A 22,679-nucleotide genomic window follows, 5' to 3' on the forward strand; every position below is an offset into this window, starting at 1 on the left:
TGTATCGGATAATTTTATTTTTTTACAAATTTCCGTAAGAATGATCATGCAATTTTTAAGTGAAAAGAAAGTTGAAGTAATTTATTTTTTAAGTAACATTTAAAATATATATACAAAATATAATGTCATTGTTAAAAAAAAACAAACCCTAAACAACATAGTAAAATTTAGAAAATCACTACTAGTATTACTTAGCTTTGCCTGTGTCCTGTTTTTAGAGTCTTTATTATAAATTATTAAATCAGGCGTACCACAAACCTTTGTTTAAACTTCTAACTCAACGAAGCATGGTTTGGATCCAAATTTTGCAAGGATTCTTTAATACTCAGTAACTGCTTGTATCATTCTACTTCAGTCATCTGGATCACTTTTATGCGTACAGGCAGTCCAACAAAACAATATAAGAAAGTTCTCTGACAAATCTATGGTACATACAGTTTACAAACAACACTGAGGAGAATCCCATGTTTTATAGACATCACTGAACTTTATTAATCCATGCAAGGAATTAATTAGACCATTTATCTTTCTACTTAAAGTGGATTGGTAAGATGATAATATTGGAAAAGAGCCCTCTTACAGATGCAATTTTAAAAGTTTTTACATTGTTTTAACTCTGCTAAACTTAAGTGATCCAATTCAAAGAAGTAGCAAAGGGTTTTGGGTTTTTTTTTCTTCTTTAGTGGGTTTTTGAAGGTTTGAGAGCTTTTTTTTCCTGGATTTTCCCATTAAAGGTAATGACTTCTGTTTTTTCTCATTGGAATGGGGGTAATTTTTTTTTTTTAATAATATAAAATCATCTTCCCCTTACTTTACCATAACTTTTTATTTACCCATTATTCATGCAGTTAGCTTAGCTGCCTCCTATATCAACACCCACAAAAGTTCTGTAGCATAAAACGTTCCTCAAACCGATACCATTAGCTTTGTACACATCTTTCTTTGAGAATCAAGCTTTATTATACAAAATACAGACACATACATATGCTTGTGTATTTCATATAGCATCCGTTGTTCAGAACATAAGGCGGAAATGTCACCAGGAATCTTAAATTAACTAATATACCAATATTATAGTGAGACTTCTCTAACAATCACTTCAATGTATTGTTATTAAACACTTCCAGTGTTTCCTCAACCACCAGAAATTATCAAACTTCACAAGGTGATTACCTATGCAGTTAGCAGTTTTGACAATACTAGATTTGCATACTGATGAAGAATTGTGGGATAGCAATGATCAAGTTTATTCTGAAGGACTGAACAAAAGAACAAGAAATAACCTCACGGAAAACCAGCAGAAACAAAATGGAAACAAAGCCCGCCAGAGCTACCCAGATATTAAAAAATAATATTTTGTATGATTTTTAAAAATTGATAAGACAAAATTAAAAATTTTCAGCTTTCACAAGAAGCCTTTGAAACAGAAGTATGCCATAGAACTCAAAATTTGTAACTCAGTACAAAAGTAGCAACATGGCAAAATTGAACTACTACCTTCACACAGTGAGTAGAAACACAAAGCAAAGCTGACAGATCTGTTCTCCTGGGTTTAGATTTCCACTGTTTAGAAGTGCTGTTTGCTGCCCATGTATGCACAGTATGACAGCTATTTGTGTTGTACAAATGAGGTTTACTCATGAGTTTGATCTCAATTGCATGCTAATCATATTGTCCCTTGTTATGAAACAAGCACTTTACTTTGTTATGTCTAATATTATGAAACAAGCTTAAAACACAGGAGAATTCTTTGGTAACCTATTTAAGCTTGTTTGTCTCAATAGTTTTATTATATTACATATTAAATTATTTCAGGAACATGTTAAATATCAATGTATTTTATTCAACTGACTTCATGTTAAACACAACATTTCTCAAAAAACTTAGTATGTGGAAAAGTATAAAATTTGATTTATGGTAACCAGTAATTTTAGTTTTCATTATAACAGCTATCTATCTCATCTCTCATGCTTCCACATTATAACATAAAAATCCTGACAGAAAGTAATAATTTCAATAAAACCTGTAACATGATAGTATTACTGTTTTCTGCTGCTTGGCCCTGATTCACTCCTAAAAGATGGTTTTTCACCAGTTATTTAATGTACAGAAATGTAGTTTCTATCTGTTGAGCCTCTGTCATTTTTGCAGTATCATTACCTCCTCGGTTCATGTTATCTTTTTCACTCTGAAATTAATCACTTTCTGTGTTTGATGACTATGTTAACATTAGACTCAAAATGAAAAATATTCAAATTACACATAGAGCATTGAAGTACAGTTATACTGCGATGTTTTCAGTCAAACAATGTTAAAACACAACAAACAAACAAAACACAAACAATTTCATTTTTCTTTTACTGGGTAAGTGAAAAGAAACTGCTTCACAATATCTTGAAACAGAGATTAATGAATTGCTGATATTGCTAGTTGATTTTATCATAGACTGGGTGGGACTTCTTTGGATTTTTTTTATGTACCAGGAAATATTATCATATGCTACAAAACAGTTATTCACAAAACCATCCCCATTCAGGATAAAGAAATAACAAAAATTATTACTCACCCTGAGCTTGCAGGTTTGGAACACAATCAAAGCAACTCTATCCTGAGATCTGAAAAACACAAAACAAAAGCTTTTCATCACCACTGACAATAAATAATCAGAGATTAGATATACAACAAAACAAGTAAATGCTTGTTCAATACTTAAAAAAACCACAAATAATTAATATACATATACCTTACATAAATATCAATTGACTTAAACCTCAAATACTATGCTTTGAAAGAAACACATTTTTTGTCAGAAAAGCAGCTCAATAAAAGCCTAAGCTTTCAATCTTGCACTCTCTACACCCCAACGGTGTTTTGAAGAAAAATCAATTTTAAGCTCTCTCCTGGAAATTAGAATTTGTGAATTTCTGTGGAGATCAGTAAACTCCAGGGACATCTGGGTAGAAGAGTTCAGACTGCACATCAGAGCAGTTTAAATTGTGACTTGAGAAGTTTATTTGAACATAAAAATTTCCTTTAGAAAGTAAATTACTTTGATGCTCAGAAGGTAATAAAAAAATCAGACCATATTTTAGGATTTCAGTTCTGGGACAGGGAAATCAAAATAATTAAAATAATAATAAAGGATATATTTTCATGTTTGAAAGGGATCCGAATGCTTTGTGATGACTGATGAAAATGCCTCAGGGTAAAAGCAATAGAGAGCCTGACTGGACATGGATGTTTGTAAATATGGAGATGCGAAAAAAGGATGTTTTCTATAAAAGCAGAGGAAGAAAACAGATTAGTGCAGCAAATCTCCTTTATGATCATCAAATACAAATGATTCATCATTGAATTAACATCCATTTCATGGAACTGGATGCATTTCTTTATAATTGCTAAGATTTGTTAAAATTATCAATACTATAACCATGGTTATTCCATTAATAAGGTTTGAGGTTACACATTAGCTTAATAAAAACAATCTAAAATTGATTTTCCTGCAGCAAATTACTTTCCAACTTTTTGTCTACAGGCATTTTTCTCTTTCCAGTGAAACATTAACGAAGATTAATGCTCAAAATTTAAAATCTGGTAAATAAATATCAGAAAATACAGAAAGTAAAAATGTATCTCTTGGAATAGCAGAAAAGAAAGATGCATAGAAAAATTATACATAAACATAATACAAAATTTATATTAATTTTATGCTAATGATAATTAACATATAAAAGGAGAATATTAGACGCTATAATGGTAATCTGCATGCTTTGGAAGAAGCATGTATGCCTCTGTAATCTTAAGATTATTCAAGACATCGTATTAACAGATGATCCATTCAGTGCTTGCAGTGTTGCCAAGTTCTAACAATTTTCCTATGGTGTTTGCATGAGATAAATTAGTTTTGTGGGTTTTTTTGGTTTTTAGTTAGTTTTTTTTTTACATTGATTGTTTTGTTTGTTATTTGGTTTTTGAGGGATTGCTGTCAGGTTTTGGGCTTGTTTGTTGGTTTGGGTTTTTTTTCATGGCTCAAAGTTAGTCAGATTTTTTTCCCAAAGTATTTTACACATATTCAAAAAAAGAACCTAAGGACAAAACGATATATATTTACCCTTTCTTTATATTAAAATTGTTTGGTTATTTTTACTTTTAAAGTTTATAACTAGGGTTTCAGCGGAACATTTAACAGTGAAAATCAAATGAGTCCAGCAGAACCTTGTCAATGTCTTCAAGTTAAAGACCTCAGCATTTCCGCTATAAAAATACCTTTAGTCTTAAGTCTCTCCACCTGCTTAACAGTCTGTTTTGTCTCTGCAGAAGGCATCATGCAATATTGTAGCTATTTTGCAAGAGGGGGAAAAAAAGAAAAACCCCAAACCAACCCAACAAAATTCCTATTTTAAGAGTTTAAGTTACTTTTATTTCTTCAATCAAATTTTCTCACAACTTTTTTTTTTTTTTTGTATTTTACCTTTCCCTTCCTTGTCGTAGGGCAGCAGCCATATATGAACTCTGATAGGAGAACCGCAGTGCAAGTGAAAATATGCCTCTTAAGCTAAATGTACTTTGCAGGAAGAGTGTCTTAAGAGTCTACATTAGCCTGAGGCTCACTACAACTTTTTTCCATTTTATTATTTTGAATCTCTATGGGGACAATTACACTAGATTATTTTGCTCTAGTTTTAACCATCCAGAGAAAAAAGTTACCTAGAATTAAAATTGGGTGCAAAACCCTGTATGTTACTACCTTCCCTACAAAACTAGTTGATTGCGGCAGCACTCTGAATCCTTACATAGAAAGCCTCTAAGTGCTTTAAATCAGGAAATTATATGCTAATAATCCTTAAGCAAAATCTTAGTTCTTCTGTGAACTAAAATATTGAACCAAAAAAGTTACAAATTCTTTCTCTCCACAACTTTCCTGCTCTGCAAGATCAGCTTGAGAGTTTTAGTTATACACTTTCAGGTTTAGATGAAAATGCTATTTTTATACATTATTTCTATGTATATAAATTGAAAATATCAGTAAGATAGTACATTATATTGTATTGCCAGAAATTAATTGTACTTTAAAGAGAACAGGAACTCTGCCTCCTGGAAGAAATTTGGTTTTATTTAATGTAAAATGTAATTTATTCTCTAAGTTTGCACACTCAACTCAAGGACATTACTCAGCAATAATTTAAATGCTTAGCAAGTTTTCACTGTTACAGGATGTTTCTTCAACAATTGCCAAGTTTTTAAGACTTATTTTCACAAACGTATTTAAATTTCACCAGACCTACAATCATAAAACCCAAGAAATTTTAGAAAACAGAAAGAGGCTATATAATATGGAAATACTTCATTCTATTGAGATTATCACTTCAGTAAAAACCACTGATAGTGTTCATTAACTAAGCAGACCATTGCCTTTTCAATGTCCTTTTATAACTCCCCCTATTTAAAGGCATCATATGAACTACCAGGCAGAAACTATCACTCTATGATGACTCAGTACTGGATAATGATACTGTACCTGCCTTTCAACATGTCAGGGGCAAAAAATAAAGGGAATAAAACACCCTTTTCTATGGTCTTTTTTGGAATTTGAATTTTAAATACTGTTTATAATTCAACATAGAAAACAATTTCCTCTACTTTTATGATGATGAATACAAAGACAAATTCCAGAAGGAATTCCAACAGTGTGTATTACCATCCCCCTTGAATTCCAATTTTCTTTACAAAGGTTTTACCAAGTATCATAGACCTGAAATGTTAAATTCAATCCTAGGAAAAACATTGTCCAAAATCTTGCATCCTGAGATACTCATTCCAATAGGAGGATAAAATCAAAAGTTAAGGGTGTTCAAAATAGACTATGAAAGAGAAATTTTTAGCATTTTGTTTAAGTGTAAATTAGTTTTTTACACCACCAGCTAGTTAATTTTGTATGTCAATAGTATTCTGGATTTTTTTCATGGAGAAAAGGAGGCACAAGGGGGTTCTTACTGATCTCCACTAATGCCTAAAAAGGAGCTGTAGTGAGGTGGGGGGTTGGCCTTTTCTCCGAGGTAACAAGAGATGGGACAAAAAATTGCATCAAGTTTCATCAGGGGAGATTGTAGATTAAGAAAAGTTTCTTCACTGAAAGGATGCTTAGGCACTGGAAGAGGTTGCTCAGGGTTGCACCATCCCCAGAAATGTTCAAAAACATTTAGGTGCAGTACTTGGACAAATGGCTTAGTGGTGAACACAGCAGTGCTTGGTGAAAGCGTGGACTTGAATAGCTTTGAGATCTTTTCCAATCTTAATGATTCTATTATTCTATGAATACAAGATCCTTTCCCATTCCACGGATTTTTAGAGAAATTGCATAGTGTAAAGGAGATTAGTAATAATTACATAGACTATAGTGTTGTCTAGTTCTTTCATAACTGGAAACAGATTTGAGTAAAGCCTAATATAAGAGCAGTAGGAATTAATTTTACTTAGGACTACTCTATAATTTTCCTGATACCTGTATCCCCTTCACTTAATATTCCGACAACAAACATTTTTCTGTTCTTACTGAATCAAAACCTTTGTCAATCTCATAATATTTCTTCAAAAGATACAAAAAAATGCCCACAGAAGAAATCAAAAAGTTCCTTAACTGAAAACCCATCCAGGGTTGTCAAAACACTGCAATTTGGGATTCCCTATCACAGCAAAGAACCCGTATTTACATGACAATACTATTAGAAGTTTTCTATTACAGATTAATTTTTTTCTTGCTGTATTAATTTGTTATCTCCTTTTGTTTATATGCTGGAAGGTTTATATGCTGGAATGGCTATATCTGAACTTTACAGCAAATGCTCTTTAATTCCAGTTTTCATGATATTCAGATAAAGAGATTGCAGTATGTTATTATTTACCAGTGTGCATCCTCACTTGCCCCTTAACTGCTTGCCTTTAAAAGTAGTATCAGATGTATAGAGAAATCAGAAAAGGAGCTATGGTATACTTTACTAGGTCCTAAAATTTTGATAGTTTAGGAAGCAGTAGTATGGGATCTATTAAAGAATTTGTCTATGTAACAAACTTGTACTATTAGGTTATGTTAAAATTTTGTGTTTCTGCACTCTGCCCAATTATTTTTGTTTAATTTGTGCATTTTGTCACGGCATCCTTGTATTTTTCTTGCACATTCTTGTTTTGTATAAGTTCTCTAATTTGCCAGGATTGTTGTAAATTCTAATCTTATCCTCTGGAGCATTTACAATCCTGCCCAGCTATCCATCAGTCACAGATTTTTAAAGCTTATGGTTTCTTCTGTCATTCAAATCTCTGTTCTTTTAGACGCTGAAAAACAACATGGCCAAGACAGCCCCCTGTGGAACTCTCCAGCTGAAATGATTAATAATGATTCCTCATTAACTGAAAGTAATTTTTTCAAACAGTTGGTGGCTACATCTCATCCACATTTTACTAGTCCACTTAAAAGAATGTAGTAGGACACCCTAGAACCCCCTTAATGAAAATGTAATTATTTAATTTTTCCTTTTTTCCTCATCATGGAAAAGATCATGTTTTAGCAGTTTGTAAATAAATTACACTGTCAAAAACATAAAAAAAACATTTCAGAAAAAGTAATGCTCTCATAATTATCACCATTTATAAACAGTGTGAATCTTCTTCAAACTGCACTGACATTAATATCAGCTTTCAGCACCATATTGGTAATTTTAAATTCAAAGTTGCAGGTGGCTTGTCACTTTAGTTATACATTCTGTCATAAATGATTATCTATAAAATCTGTATTGTGAGTTACAAATATATATACAGGTACCTATAAACATTACACTGTAAATATAACAAATAATGACAAAAATATTACAAATAATAACAAAAACTTCTTCATACGCCTATGACCATGCAATTATTTTAAATAGAGTACAAAGGTAAGCACTTCTGGTGAGATTCTATATAATTTTCAAAGAATTCCATTTTAAGAATAACTCATATAAGTTTATTCTAGCATCTTTCATATTTGATTCAGTTCTTAATAACATTTTCAAATCAGAGAAGTCAAACATATTCTCACATGAAAGGGCTGAAGTCCAACAGTACTTAGATTAAAAAGCTGGATTGTTTTTTTCTCTCATGTTGTTTTATGAACTTGCAGGTGTTCACAGAAGTACTGGATATCCAGTTATGTTACCATATTTTTAACATGTAGTTTAAATTTAGACTATTGGTTTATTAACAGATGTATAAAATGCAAATTAACTTTACAGGGAACTAACTTTTTTTTTTTTTTTTACTTATTCATAAACATATAAAGTGAAACTACTAAAGGGAGAATTTTTTCACTTTAAAAAATTTTGGAAAAAATTTTATTGGTTAACAAATTATTCACAAATTGAAAACCTGTAGCTGAGGAAGAACTGGCTTATTCAGATAACCTATGGAATATAGAGTATTAGAACTGCTAAATATCAAATCTAAGACAAATATCACCTTCCAAATATCCTCTGCAACTCTTAACTATTAAAAAAAAATTACATCTTTATCAGAAGACACACCACAAAAAACGTGAAAATCAACAAAAGAATAAGTCTCACTTCATCCAAGATCCAAAGCCATGCTGAATTAATAGTATAAACTTAGTGGTGGAACTTGGGAAGAATGGATATAAAACCTAACTGATTCCACAATTTACAGAATCCAGTTAAAATGCTACTAACAGAAAATTGAATCCATTTTTCTAAAACCAAAAAATAAGCAAACAAGTAAAAAGTTCGTCAAATCTGAAAGAAAAAGAAACCAAAACTGCAACCTAAAAGTTTTTAAGAAAAGACATTGTTTACAGTTTCACAGGAGGAGGAAGTCATCTGATGAGATGAATGAGGGGTTAGATGCTTAGCCTTTTAAACATAGTAGTTCTCTTCATAATGTCCATTTATAAATATAGCTATATTAGTATTGCTTACATTTAACAAGCCAATTTTGGTGTTTCACAGAACCACAGTTTTTAGAGCTGTAAAGGACCATTGGAGGTCATCCAACTCACCTGAAAAGGCAGAGTGACACAGGAATGTGTCCAGGTGGGTTTTGAAGGTCTCCAGAGAGGGAGACTCCAGACCTCCCTGGGCAACCTGGACTACAAGGATCATTGAGTCCAACTCTTCAGTGAATGGCCCATACAGGAATGACCTTGGCATTATTAGCTTCATGCTCAAACAAACTGATCTCCTCTCATGTTGAGGCCTGTTCATCCTTGAGAAGAGATGACTGAGAGCCAAATGTGTATAGGTATCTAAGAGCGGGGAGTCAAAAGGATGAACCAGGCCCTTCCCAGTGGTGCCAAGCAACCGGACATAAGGCAGTGGGCAGAAACTGATGCACAGAAAGTTCCACCTGAACATGAGGGAGAACTTTACTGTGTAGGTGACTGAGCAGTGGGCAGATTGACCAGAGAGCTCGTGGAAGTCTCTCTCACTGGAGATACTCAAAAATCATCTGGATACATTCCTGTGCAATGTGCTCTGCTTGAGCAGGTACAGAAGACCCACTGCAGTCCCTTCCAGCCCATGACTGTCATCAGTTCTGTGTTTTGTGATTCTGTGTTTCTGTGATTCTGTGTTTCTGTGATTCTGTGAACTAGACAGGCAGGATGGTCCCCCTCAATCTGCTGTCCACACTCATTCTGATACACCCCAGGATACTGTTGCCATCCTGACCTTAATGGCACTGCTAGCTTATGGTCAACTTGTGATCCAGAAAGAGTCCCAGGTCCTCTGTAGAACTTCTCTCTAGTAGGTGAACTCTGAAGCTATACTGGTGCTTGAGGTTACTCCTCCCCAAGTGCAGGACCCTATAGTTGTCCTTGTTGAACCTCATAAAGTTCTTTTCCACACAACTTGCCAGCCAATCAAGGTCCCATGGAATGGCAGCACAGCCTTCAGGTGGATAAGCCACTTCCCCCAGTCTCACATCATCAGCATATTTGATGAGTGCTATTCATCCCTTTGTCCATGTCATCTAGAAACAAGTAAACATGACTGGATCCAGTATTGTTCCCTGGGGGAACCCCTGCAACTACACCAGCCTGCAACTGGATTCTACTCTGTTGATCACAACCCTCAGAGTTCTAACATTGAGCCACATTAGAACAGAATATTCAGGAATTCACTTCCTCCATGCCTAGCGCAATATGGCGCTATAATCCTGGCTAGGCCAATATGTAACAATCCTGTTACATAGTTGCTTTCAGTGATAACTTATTCTAAATAAGAAAAAAAACAAAGAAAGAGAGAGACAGTGTAAGAGAGAAATGCCACAAAAAAGACCCCAAACAAATCACACAACGAGAAACAGTATTCTTTTTAAAGAACTTAAATTAATGTCACAGAAATCTGACCTTGTAAAAGAATGATTTATACTAAACCTGATGCAATAATGTTCTCTTATACAATATAAAACTTTCAAAGGAGTCTATAACTGTCCTATGTTTTGTTAACATTTAGTATAAGAAAACAAGCTAGTAGTAATAAAATAGTAGAAATACTAAGGACATGAGAAAAATTGCACAAAAAGTTCCTCTTGAGACTGCAGAATAAGCTAAATGCATGTATTTTATGATCCCTTTTGTTGCGCCCTAGGTTGTATCATTTCAATCCACAGAGGTGTGCTATTGGGAATGAATATATTTTTGTAAAAATATTTTTATTGTGAAGTCCATAAAGATAATTTTAACTGCTGAAGATTCTGTTAGAGCCAACTCAATTTTAATTTCTCTTATATACTAGAATTGTTAAAAATCAGCATACTTGGATGACATAAATATTGACGGGTGGCATGCAGTACTCCTAAAGCAACTATTGAAAATAACAATTGCTGCTGGACTGATTTCTTCTTTATTTAGCTAAAATGTTTTTGTTTATATTTTAATAAATGAGAAAATTTATTCTATCACATCATAAAAGGAGTAGATTTATATATACATATGCATGAAATAGAAAAATTGAAGAGAAAATAGAAGGCTTTAGAGTCAAGGAGTGTAAAGGTAACTGCTACCCATTACTCACAACTGCCAGGTTGATTTTTTTTCTTGGTGCACCTTCCAGTTAAACCAATGCTTCAGAGCTCCAACTTGAAAGAAAAAATGCACTTCTAATACAAAGGGGTTCATGATTTGTCTTCTGAAATTCTACTTTACAAAATGTGAATGTCAAAGGCTAAGATTCACCTAAAGTAGGTAAGTATGTGAGAAAACCATTTTGAAGAACTCAATAAACAGGCTGGTCTGTTCTCATGTCGCAGCTTGTTTTCTCACAATTAACAGAGCAAACTATCAAGTAAAAATTTGGTTATAAATACATCTCAGATTATAATTTTTACTGAAGAATTACAAATACTGGAAAAAATGCACAAATATTCTGTAAAATCCTTTTAGGTGTATACCTGACATTTTTAAAATGTATTTCTCTTGGTAATGAGCTACAATGTTTGAATAACTATAAAATTATGTGGTTGGTAACTCAGAAAAAAATGCACTCTTAAAGTAAAAGCATTTTTCATATATACTCTTCTCAGTACTCTTCCCTGGTGATCTCAAACATTAATGAGAGCTCTGGAGCTATTCTATAAGACTAATGGCTTATGGCATAAGGACATCTTCTTAGTATTCCCTTGCATCTGTTGAAGGATAAAGATATGTATTGGTGGACTGTATCATAAAATGGGTATGTGTTCTTCATCTGTGAATAAACAATAATAGCATACTGGACGTCACTGTGTTTGATGGAACATGTAACATATCACTTTGTTCATTTATGATGAGTGTACCACTCAGTTTCAGTCTAGAAGAGTGAAACTTTTATCACATTTTCATTAGGACAGCTAGAAATGAAATATTTAGATTTTATGGAGTTGCTATCAACAGGGACTTGGAGATTGCTCTGTGTGAGAGTAAATTATTTGCAGTTTGTAGGTGTAGTGGTTTTGGTCTGCCAATGTGAGATTTTCTGGCTAACGCACCAATCTATGTTGTGGGTTAGCATTGGTTAAATAATCAGTGCACTCATTAGAATTACAGTAATTTCACGAATACAAGCCGCACCAATTTGACCAAAATTTTGGTGGAAACCCGGAAGTGCGGCTAATATTCGAGGGCGGCTAATACATGAACAATATTCTAAAAGCTGCCAACACGGAAGTGAGAGCCCGCGGCAGCCCCAAGCCAAGTTGGAGCCCGGCCGGCCCCGGCTGAGGTGGGAAAGCCTGGCAGAGGCGGGGCCTGCAGTGTGGGGGGCGGGCAGCTGAGCCTGAGCCAGCAGGGCGGGGGAGCCCGGGAGAACTGGGGCTAGCAGTGCAGGGGAGCATGGCAGAAGTAGGAAGCCCAGCGGGTGGGGCTGCCTGGCAGCGGGGGAAGCCCAGCAGAATCGGGGCCAGCAGTGTGGGGGAGCCCGGCGGTGCGGGGGCCTGCAGTGCTGGCCAGGGCGAGCAAACACGGCGGCGGTGCAGACGGGAGTGGGCGGCCGGCGAGCCTGGCGGCGGCAGCGGCGGCTGGCCCGCCGGCAGGGCGAGCAAACGCGGCAGCGGGGCGGCTGGCGTGCCTGGCAGCGGCGGTGGCGGCTGCCCCGCTGGTAGGGCGAGCAAATGCAGCAGCGAGGCGGTGCTGACGGGAGAGGGGGGCCAGTGAGCCCGGCGGCGGCTGCAGCACCACCCGGCCGGCCCCATCGGCAACCATGAGTGGGCCGAGCCTTCCTGGCCCCGCCCCGAGCCAGTAAACCCCGCTATGCCGCGATCCTGTTACTAATTGGCCAATTTGTGAAAGCTGCGTACAGATTCTCGCTACGAACGAAAGTGTGGCTAATATTCGGGGTGCGGCTTATCTATTGACAAAGACAGCAACATTGTCGAGACACCGGAAGTGCGGCTTATACTCCGTGCGGCTTGTATTCGTGAAACTACTGTATTTACTCATTTCTTGCTGTGAGATAGGATTAGGAGGAAAGCAAAACATACTCAAACTTTGAAGTGTATAAAGAAAACTTTTATTACTAGAAACTATAAGGAAAAATAATAAAAATCAGAATAAAACTTTTTCTTTCCCCCACAACCTCTTTTCTTTTACACTGACAACTTACAGAAATAAATCAGTCAATTTATCATCTTTAAAAGCAATAGTCTTTCACCAGTTTACTTGGGAGAGGAGACTTTTAAGTTCATGGAGATTTTTACACAAGAAACAGTTTTCTCATGGCCTCGATCACACATTTATTAGCTGCAGTTTTCCCACAACCATTATTGAGCACCTGTCAACCTATGGGGCACACTTTAAGGATTATAACAGTTCAAAGAAAAGCTCTCTTAATCTTTGAAAACAGATTTTTCTTCTTCTTCTTCCAGAGGGTGAAATTTTCATCTCCTCTCTATTCAAATTTATGGGATTACAGTCATTTTAACATCTGCTTGCTCTAGCACCAATGCTTCTCCTCATAGCTACAGTTAAAACATTCATCCACCCCATAATCTCAATGTATTATAGGGAAATTAGAGTTTTTCTCCATAGTTTAAAAGAAGAGAAATTTCAGTGCATGACTCTCCTCCTTCCCTCATCTGGGACCTAACTCTTGGTCTGACCTCGATGTTTTCATGTTGTTTCTGTGCTTTTCTTCATTTTGGAAGAAACTTTCACTCAGGAGAGAGAACAAAGTATCTTCAAGACTCTTCTGGGCAGTAAAAGAGTTAATACCTTGCTCCGGCAGCGGATGTTTATGCGATTTCTTTCAGTTGGCCACCTGGAGCTGTTTATGATGCGGAGTCTTTCAAGGCCACGCTGGGGCTGGGCTAGGATTGTAAGGGCACAGTTAGAAAGCGGTGGTAGTTTTTTTTGCTCCATGGCTGTTTTCTGGTGTTTGTTGCGTTCAATTCCAGCCGCGGGCTGACGGTTTTACGCTGCCCAGCAGGGAAGGTTGAGGGGGGCCTTGCCAGAACGGGGCCCAGCAGTCTCTCCCCAAGGCCCACTCCGGACCAGCAGCAGGGCGGAGTTCTGCCGAGCCAAGGGCTCCGTGGCTGCACTGGGACATGGGAGCTAGATCTTAGCAAATGAGCAGGCCTCCCCTCTCCTTTTCTATCAGGAGCCCTGGTCAAAAATGGGGCCCGGCGGGCTTCCCGAGCCCTGCGTCAGAGCCCGCCTACCCTACCCGGCCCGGGCCATGCAGAGAGCCAGGGCTGGTGCTACATTCTGAGAAGCCAGAAACAAATGGCTTTCCCAGCGTAAACAAAAAAAACCAAAAAACCAAAAAAACAACAAAACCCCCCCCAAAAACCAAAAAACAAACAAACAAAAAAAAACAACCAAACAAAAAAACCCCAAACAAACCAAAATACAAAAAAACCCCAGAAAACTTCATTGGGTTGTCTTTAGCATGAAACCAGCACAGCAGGTTAAAAAATGACAGTAATGTATTTAAACATCTTTTTCATTTGGAAAATGTAGGAAATAGGGTGGTTAGTTTGTAGAAAAAGCATGCAATACAAAGTTCTTGACATTATTGTAGTTAATGGAGAAGTGTGGAGTTTTTGGGGTTTTTTTTGTCAAACAGGCACAGCGAACAGAACGATGAACAGCATGTCTGTTGTGTTCAATTCAGAGTTGTTTGCTATGAAATGCAGCTCTAAATCCTACTGGTAACAACTGAAATTTGGATTTTTCCTCAACCCAGACTTGTCCTGATGCCTTTTGAGGAACAAATAAACCTTTCTCTGAACAAACATACACCTCAAATCTCCACAAATTATTGTGCAGCAGAATTCCTTTCATTCGGATGTCTCTTACATTTATAATTCATTATTTCTCATGGTAGAAAATTATACTCATTGCTATTTGCATCTATATTATATATTTCAGGTAGATTATGACAAGGAAGATTTTTGTCCTTTTATTAGAGTCAACAGCCTAAGCTTTCATCCTTATGTGATGAAGTCTTTTTGAAAACACTGTTGAGGTGAAGGAAAAATTGAATAATTGGCACTATCTGATTGGATAAATGTTCTTTGATCTGGAAAGCAAAGAAGCAGTAGACAAACTTTTTCACATAACTAGTGTGAACTTTGCTCTTCCTTAAGACATCTGAGGTAGGAGACCAGAAGATGATGGAAACGTTGGTGAGAGCAGCTAACTGACATTAGGTGGCAAGAGAGTCACAGAATCTGACCTAGAGCCACATTATCAGTATATGCCTGTTGCCCCACATACAATGTGATAGATAGCCAAAGCAATAGTTCTTGCAACGCACATCCACAGGCATCCAATGCTCTGCTGAGGTGAAACCAAGAGAGCACAGATGTTGCCAACCCAGCAGATGCAATACACCAGTGATTAGCCTGAGTGTCCTACTCCTGGGACTCTGGTGCTGTGTCTGGGCTGGTCACAGCCACTGGGCCTTGGCTCATGTTGAATGTGAAGTGTGGGAACTGGCTGTGGAATAGAAATATTGGAAATGAAACTGCAGTTCACCAGATGTAAGTATCCTGCCCAGGAAATTAACATCTGATCATGTCTCTGAGAAAGCAGTGGTGTTCTGTTCCCACAGCTGTCCCACCTACACTCTGAACCACCAAGAGAGTATTAGAGACAAAGCAGTCTGTTCCTCCAATGTGGTCAATTGTATTCAAACATCTCCAAGGAGGAAAATTCCAGAATTTCTCTAAGCTATTTGTACTAGAGGTAAATCACATTTAAATGTAAAGCTTTTTCTAATATCTAGCCATAATTTGTTGTGTTATATATATATTTTTTTTTAAATATTACCATTAAATAAGATTAGGTAGAGCTTGGCTCTGTCTTCTCTGTTCCTTTCTACCAAGTAAGGGCCCTCCACAATGTTATTCCTTCCCAGAATGAACAGATACAGTTCTGGAGCTTCTTATGATTTCCCCCAAGAACTGCTGGCTGGTAACTTCGTAGTCTCCAGCCTGTGGCTGTGGCTTCTTTGCTGCCTTGGAGTCTTGTCTCCCTGAAAGCCACCTTGCCATCCCTGGGGTATTTTCTGCTCCTCTAAAGCAGTTGTGCCTGACTTGTTTTGCTTCTATGCTTTATCCATTGCAGGGGCTGAGCTTTACATTTGCTTTTGTTAAATGCTTTCATTAAACCTGTGGGAAATTTAGAAATTACTTAAAGTAGGACACTGCTCATAAAGCATCATAGAAGAGTGTAATTTGGAAAAGATCCTTAAGTTCACTGAGTCCAACTGCTAACACAACACTGCCAAATCCTCAATTAAACAAGCTCCATAAACACGGTGTCTGTACATCTTAGGTACTTTCAGGGATGGTGATTCCATCACCTCCCTGGGAAGCCATTCCAAAACTTTTTCCCAATAGCAAGTCTAACCTTCCCTCATGCAACTTGAGATCATTTTGTTTTCTCATATTACTTGTTACTTGGGACAAGACACCAAGCTCCATGCTGCTGCAGCCTCCTTTCAGGTATTTACAGGACAGTAAGTCCTGCCCTCAGCCTCCTTTTCTGTAGGCCAAACAAAACTCCCTCCCCCAGCCCCTGCTCATAGGACTTGTGATCCAGAGCCTGCTCCAGTGTCATTGTTCTTTGGACATACTCCTTCACCTCAGTGTCTTTCCTATAGTGAGGAGCCTAAAACCTAACACACGATTAGAGGTGGAGTCTCCCACCAGTTCCAAGTACAGTAATTTCACGACCATAAGACACACCGGACTATAAGGCGCACCCCCCAGGAGCCGGCACATTTCGCAACTTTGTAGATCAGATAAGGTGCACCGGACTATAAGGCACACTTTTTTTTTTGCAGCGAGGAGCCGTGCGGCGCGCAACAAAGTAACGAATTGCTGGCAGGTGCTCAATTTGCAAACATTTTTCAAAGATTGGTGTAGCCTTTAAATGCAGCCCCAGGCGCCCTCCCCGTACAGCGGGCCCCGGCACTCCCGCCCGCCCCCGGCGCCGGCTGGCACAGCTCACGGCACCCGGCTCCCACCACACGACTGTGCTGCATCCTGGCTTCCCTGCGACCGGCGGTGACAGCACTTCCCATTGCTTTCCTGTGGCCGCGCCGCTTCTCTCCGCTTCTCCGGGGCTGCACCACTTGTCACCGCTTTTCGGTGGCCGCGGGGTCTTCCCCGCCGCCGCTTCTCAGTGGCCGCAGAGGCTCGACCAGCACCGCAATTTGACAGCCGCAAGGGGCTCGGCCACTGCCGCGATTTGGCAGCCACAAGGGGCCTCCCCGCCGCCGCTTCTCGGCAACCACAAGGGGCTCGGCTAGTGCCGGGATGCGGCAGCTGCGGGGGCTTCCCCGCCGCCGCTTTTCAGTGGCCACAAGGGCTTCACCGCCACCGCTTTTTGGCTGCCGCGGGGGCTCCGGCGGTGCCACGATTCGGCGGCCATAGGGGCTCGGCTAGCGCCGGGATGCGGCGGCCGCGGGGGCTTCCCCACCACCGTGATTTGGCAGCCGCAGGGGCTGCCCCGTCACCGCTTCGCCGCCACCACTTTTCGGCGACCACAGGGGCTTCACTGCCGCCGCTTTTTGTCGGCCGCAGTGGCTCAGCTGGTACTACCTTTTGGCGGCTGCAGGGGCTTCGCCGCCGCTGCTTCAATGCCACTGCCGGGCAGGCTCTGCTCGGGACTGTTGCGGGCTCGCACTTCTCATTCCCTCCGCGCCCGGGCCAGGGCTGCCCGGGCTCTTGTTTCCCCCTCGCCCGGGCCAGGGCCAGCACCGCCCGGCTTCTTGTTCCACCCGGGCCCGGGCCAGTGCTGGATCCCTCCCTCCCCTCTTGGCTGCTGCTGGCTGTGGCCACCCGCTCCCACCCCACCTCGCAACTTGGCGCTCCCGCGGCACCGCCCCCCCATTGTGGCTCGCACTTCTGGTTTGGCAAATTTCGCAACTTTGTCCATCAGATAAGGTGCACCGGACTATAAGGCACACTTCCGGTTTCTGGGAAAACATTTAGTCAAAAGGGTGCGCCTTATAGTCGTGAAATTACTGTATCAAGAGAAGATCACTGCTGTGATCCTGCTGGCCAGACTGTTGCTGAGAGGAACCAGGATGCCATTGACCTTTTGTGGCTTTTTGGCCACCTGGGCACTGCCAACTCATGTTCAGTTGCGGTCACCAGCACCCCCAGGTCCTTTTCCTCTGGGCAGCTTTGCAGCCACTCTGCCCCAGCCTATGGCACTGCCTGGTCTTGTTGTGACCCAAGGACTGGATCTCATCTGTTGTACCTCACACCATTGGCCTTAGCCCATTGATCCAACCTGTCCAGAGCCAGCCTACCCTCCAGCACATCCACCCTCCCACCCAACTTGCTGTTACCTGCAAACTGATTAAGGGTGCACTCGATTTCCTCATCCAGATCACCAATAAATATATTCAACAGGACTGGCCATGATTCTGATCTTACATTTGACCACCTTATAATTTAAATGTTATTAATTACACCACATAACAGTGGATTGTTATATTTCATTAAAACTTACCAACTATCCAACAATAAGCAACGTTCCTTTGTTTTCTATCACTTAGATAATTTACTAGTTTTCCACTTTCCTAAACCTTGATTAAAATCTTGAATGTTTTCATTTATTGTTTTTAGATCTAACAGCATTAAACGTTAATGTTTTGTTGAGAGGTAAAGAGAAACAATCTTCATTCTACACACAATGATTATGCAAGTCTTCAGCTTTTCTGTGGCTCCTGAGAGTAGGATTTCTAATTTTAATATCTATAGAAATTCTACCAGCCTCGACTGTAAAATTTGAAATTTAGATGCAAGCTTTTTCCCAGATAATAAATTCCAAGGGAATGTGAATCCTAAAGCAAGTAGTTGCCTCAGAGTACATGCTGAAGCACTATACCATGAGTATAAATTATCAAATAATGGAAAATAGGTGTATTTTTAAAAGTGTTTTATATGCACTTTTTGATATATATTCATACAATTGACAGAACAAGTGGCAAATGCTGTGCTTTTGTCTTTTATGTTAAAACATAGAAATCGGTGAAACAATTATGTCTATACTTCACTTACATGATTTAGTAATTCCTTGATCTGAACTAGAAACCAACAAGATGTCTGAAAAGTGTTTCACACTATCAATCCACAAGTTCTATTTTACCTACCAAGGAAGTAGATGATAATAAACCTTGTATTTGTGTGTGAGCGAGGGTGTGTGGTGACAAGAAAGAGAAAGGGAGAGTGCCATTATAACACAGTATAACATAAACATCGATTGGAGGCCAAGTCAGCAAATTTTCCATCAGAACCCCACCAGTAAGAAATCATTCCCAGGTCAAAAGTCAAAGAAAGAATTCAGAGCTCCTCAGTGCAAGAAGATGAAGTTATTCTGGAATTCTTTCTAGAAATTGTATATATGCCTCTTTGTTTCCCAGAAATCTTCTAACTCACTTGAAATGCATTTAGGAAAAATGCCTGGAGAGGTGGTTCATGACGCTTAACTCACACTTAAACACATTGTGTGCCAACTTTGGGGTTATTTATGTAATGTAGTCTCAATTTTGTAGAGATTACATTAAAGAAAAAAAGCTTATAAATGTGAATAACAGTGCTCTAAATCTGATTCTGCTGATTCTGATGCTCTGTGCTATTGGATAGAATTACTTGAAATTTGTATGTATTCTACACCAAGCTTCTTCCCTTATTTTGAGGAATTTACTTTCACTAGGAGAACAAAAAAATGGTATAAGTTTTTTCATCAATGAAGTAAAATATTTAAATATTAATGAGGGCTAATGATGCTAGAATCCGACTATATCAGAAGTAGCGGTATGTTCTGTTTTTAAAATGAACACATTTGTTTTTAATTACAAAAATACTTTTATTTCTATGTTGAAGTGCTTCAATTAATTTACTATATGATATTCTGACAAAAGAGGCAATATTGTCCTGTTATTACAGAACAGGAGAGTTGTTCATTCAAATAATTTGAATCATGATTTTGTCTATTAGCCTTCTCACTGTCAAACTGGGATTAATGCTCATTGTATTAAAAGATGAAGAGCTGTGAAATGCTTTCTGTTTAGAAGCATTACAAGTATTAAAATTGTATTTTATTAAAGCTGAGATACATTTTTCCTTCCAAGCTGTCTTCATTAGCAGAGGAATCTATAAAAAGAAAGTTTAAAGAATACTTTTAAATATTTACGTTGCTCTGGTGTTTGTAGAGAAAGCACTTTTAATAAACAGGTAACGACATGTATATCTGTCTGCCCACATAATTTTCAGATGGGATAAAGAGACCATACAGTCTGATGTTGATTACAAATTTGAGACAACAAATAGCACAGCCTTAAGAAAGAAGAGGTAACCTTCCTAGAGGCAACCATAAGAAAAGGTTGTAGAGGGTGCTTGTTTTTTTTCTGTGTGCAGTTGTTTATTAATCTGCTGTAACATTTTTGTGCAACAAACAAACAAACTAAATCACACAAGTTTAGGGTATTTTATGTCTTCTTAATTAAGACATAGGTCAGTAAAGATAAAGTAAAATGACTGAATAACATGTAAAATATTGCAAGTGGATGACTCATCATTATCTCAAGAGACAAACATTTATAAAAATACTTAAGATCTTAATTGAATCAAGAAAAAAGAAAGAAAATAGAATATGTAAAACATACACACAGAAATGCTATACCATCATGCAGGTCAACAAGTATATGCAAATATGCTCATTTGATTTCACAAAAATGGTACTTCCAAAAGTGAAAATGAAAGATGTCTAATTGAGTTCCAAAACTCTAAGTATATGTAGAAGCAGTATCAGACATAAAAGTCATGGTATCAAAGCACTTCTATTAGGAAGTGAAGAGTCACCTGCTTCATATTCTTATATATGTATATCCTGTGCGTTATTTTAATTTACTTTAGGCACTAGATACATGGAGATATAATGCTTTTAATGTATCTTCAAAGTGTAGAACAAAACACTCCCTTGTGTGTGTGTATTTCATATGCAGAGCTGTATTAGAAATATTAACACAACATTAAGCAATAAATTCACTCTCAAAAATTTCTGTAACTCTCCTTTTGGACATGAGGCTTAATAACGTCAAGTGCAAGGTGCTGCGCCTGGGTCATGGCAATCGCTGGTATCAATACAGGCTGAGGCATGAATAATTCAAGGACTTAGGGGTAATGGTTGATGAGAAGCTAAACATGACACAGCAATGCATGGTTGCAACCTAGAAAACCAATCGCACCATGTACTGAGCATCATGAAAATGGGGAACAGGGAACAGTGGAGTGAGACCAGTGAGAGGCACAACTCTGCAGACACCAAGGTAAGTGGAGAAGGAGCAGGGCAGATGCTCTGGGTACTGGAGCCCACATTCCCACCACATTAGTCTGTGGTGCAGCCCATGGTGAAACAGCTGCACTCCTGCAGCCCGTGGAGGACCACGGGCAATCCATGGAGGAGACCTATGCTGGAGCAAGTGGATGACTGAAAAAGAGCTGTGAGCCCTTGGGAAATCCACACAAGAGCAGGCACCTGGCAGGGACCTGCAGACCTATGGAGGGATGAGCCCTTGATGGAGCAGGTTTTTTGGTAGGAATTGTGGCCTTCTGGGGAACCCACCGTGGAGCAGGCTGTGCCTGAAGTAGTGCAGGGTGAAAAAAACTGACAGAGGTTGGAGCAGTTTTTGGAGAACTTTTCCTTGTGGGACGGACTCACATTGAAGAAGTTTGTGCAGAACTCTCTCCCATGGGAAGGATACCACACTGGAGCAGGTGAAAAATCCCTCTCCCTGAGCAGCAGCGCAAACAGTGTGATGAACCGACCATTCCCTGTCTCCCTGAGGTGGAGGAGGGGCAGAAAGGGCCTGAGAAAGACCAAGCAGTAGGGGGAAAATGTTCTCAAGATTTATTTTACTTCTCAGTCTCCTGCTCTGATTTTGTTAAATTCAATTTATTAAGTTTAATCAATATCCCAAGGTGAGTGTGCTTTGTCTGTGGCAGTAATTAGTCAGTGACTTCTCCCTGTCCTTATCTCAATGTGTGAACAGGTCATTATATTTCTTCTCCCTGTCCAGTTGCAAAGGAAAATGATACCGTAGTTTTGGTGGGTGCCTGCATCTAGACATGATCAACCCACTCCACTCACTCTGCTTCCTGCTGTTTCACACCGTTGTTTCTAATGATGCTCCAGTTTCACAACTCCTTACTCAGGCCCAGAAAAGCAGCATGAATCCTGAAAGTAATGTCAAGTACAAATTGGAAGGTACTTCATGAATATAAAACTATGACTAGGAATTAGACTATGCTTTCCAATTAAAAGCTAGGAGATAGGAGTTCACCCAAAAATACCACATTCTCTCCCTCTCCTACCTGCTTAGTCTGGTTTAGAAAGAAGACCCTGAGATGTGATATTTCCATGTTTTCCTTATGTACAGTAGTTTCACGAATACAAGCCGCACGGATTATAAGCCGCACCCCCGGTGCCTCGACAATGTTGCTGTCTTTGTCAATAGATAAGCCGCACCCCGAATATTAGCCGCACTTTCGTTCGTCGCGAGAATCCGTGCGCAGCTTTCACAAATTGGCCAATTAGTAACAGGATCGCGGCATAGCGGGCTTTACTGGCTCGGGGCGGGGCCAGGAAGGCTCGGCCCACTCATGGTTGCCGACGGGGCCGGGTGGCCCAGCTCAGCGCC

The 22,679-nt window shown here is 39.0% G+C and overlaps 1 protein-coding gene across 48 annotated transcripts in view; it reads right to left on the reverse strand.

Moving 5' to 3' along the window:
• The window catches only part of PTPRD (protein tyrosine phosphatase receptor type D), a 1,216,292-nt gene that overhangs the window by 703,348 nt on the left and 490,265 nt on the right, over positions 1-22,679 (reverse strand). For all 48 annotated transcript variants that reach the window (XM_033085150.2, XM_033085149.2, XM_033085148.2 and 45 more), the window contains exon 6: positions 2,567-2,615. The gene's annotated coding sequence lies outside the window, so the exon portion shown is untranslated. The remainder of the gene's footprint in view (positions 1-2,566; positions 2,616-22,679) is intronic.

The sequence above is a fragment of the Catharus ustulatus genome, chromosome Z (assembly GCF_009819885.2).
Source record: "Catharus ustulatus isolate bCatUst1 chromosome Z, bCatUst1.pri.v2, whole genome shotgun sequence".
Classification (NCBI taxonomy): domain Eukaryota; kingdom Metazoa; phylum Chordata; class Aves; order Passeriformes; family Turdidae; genus Catharus; species Catharus ustulatus.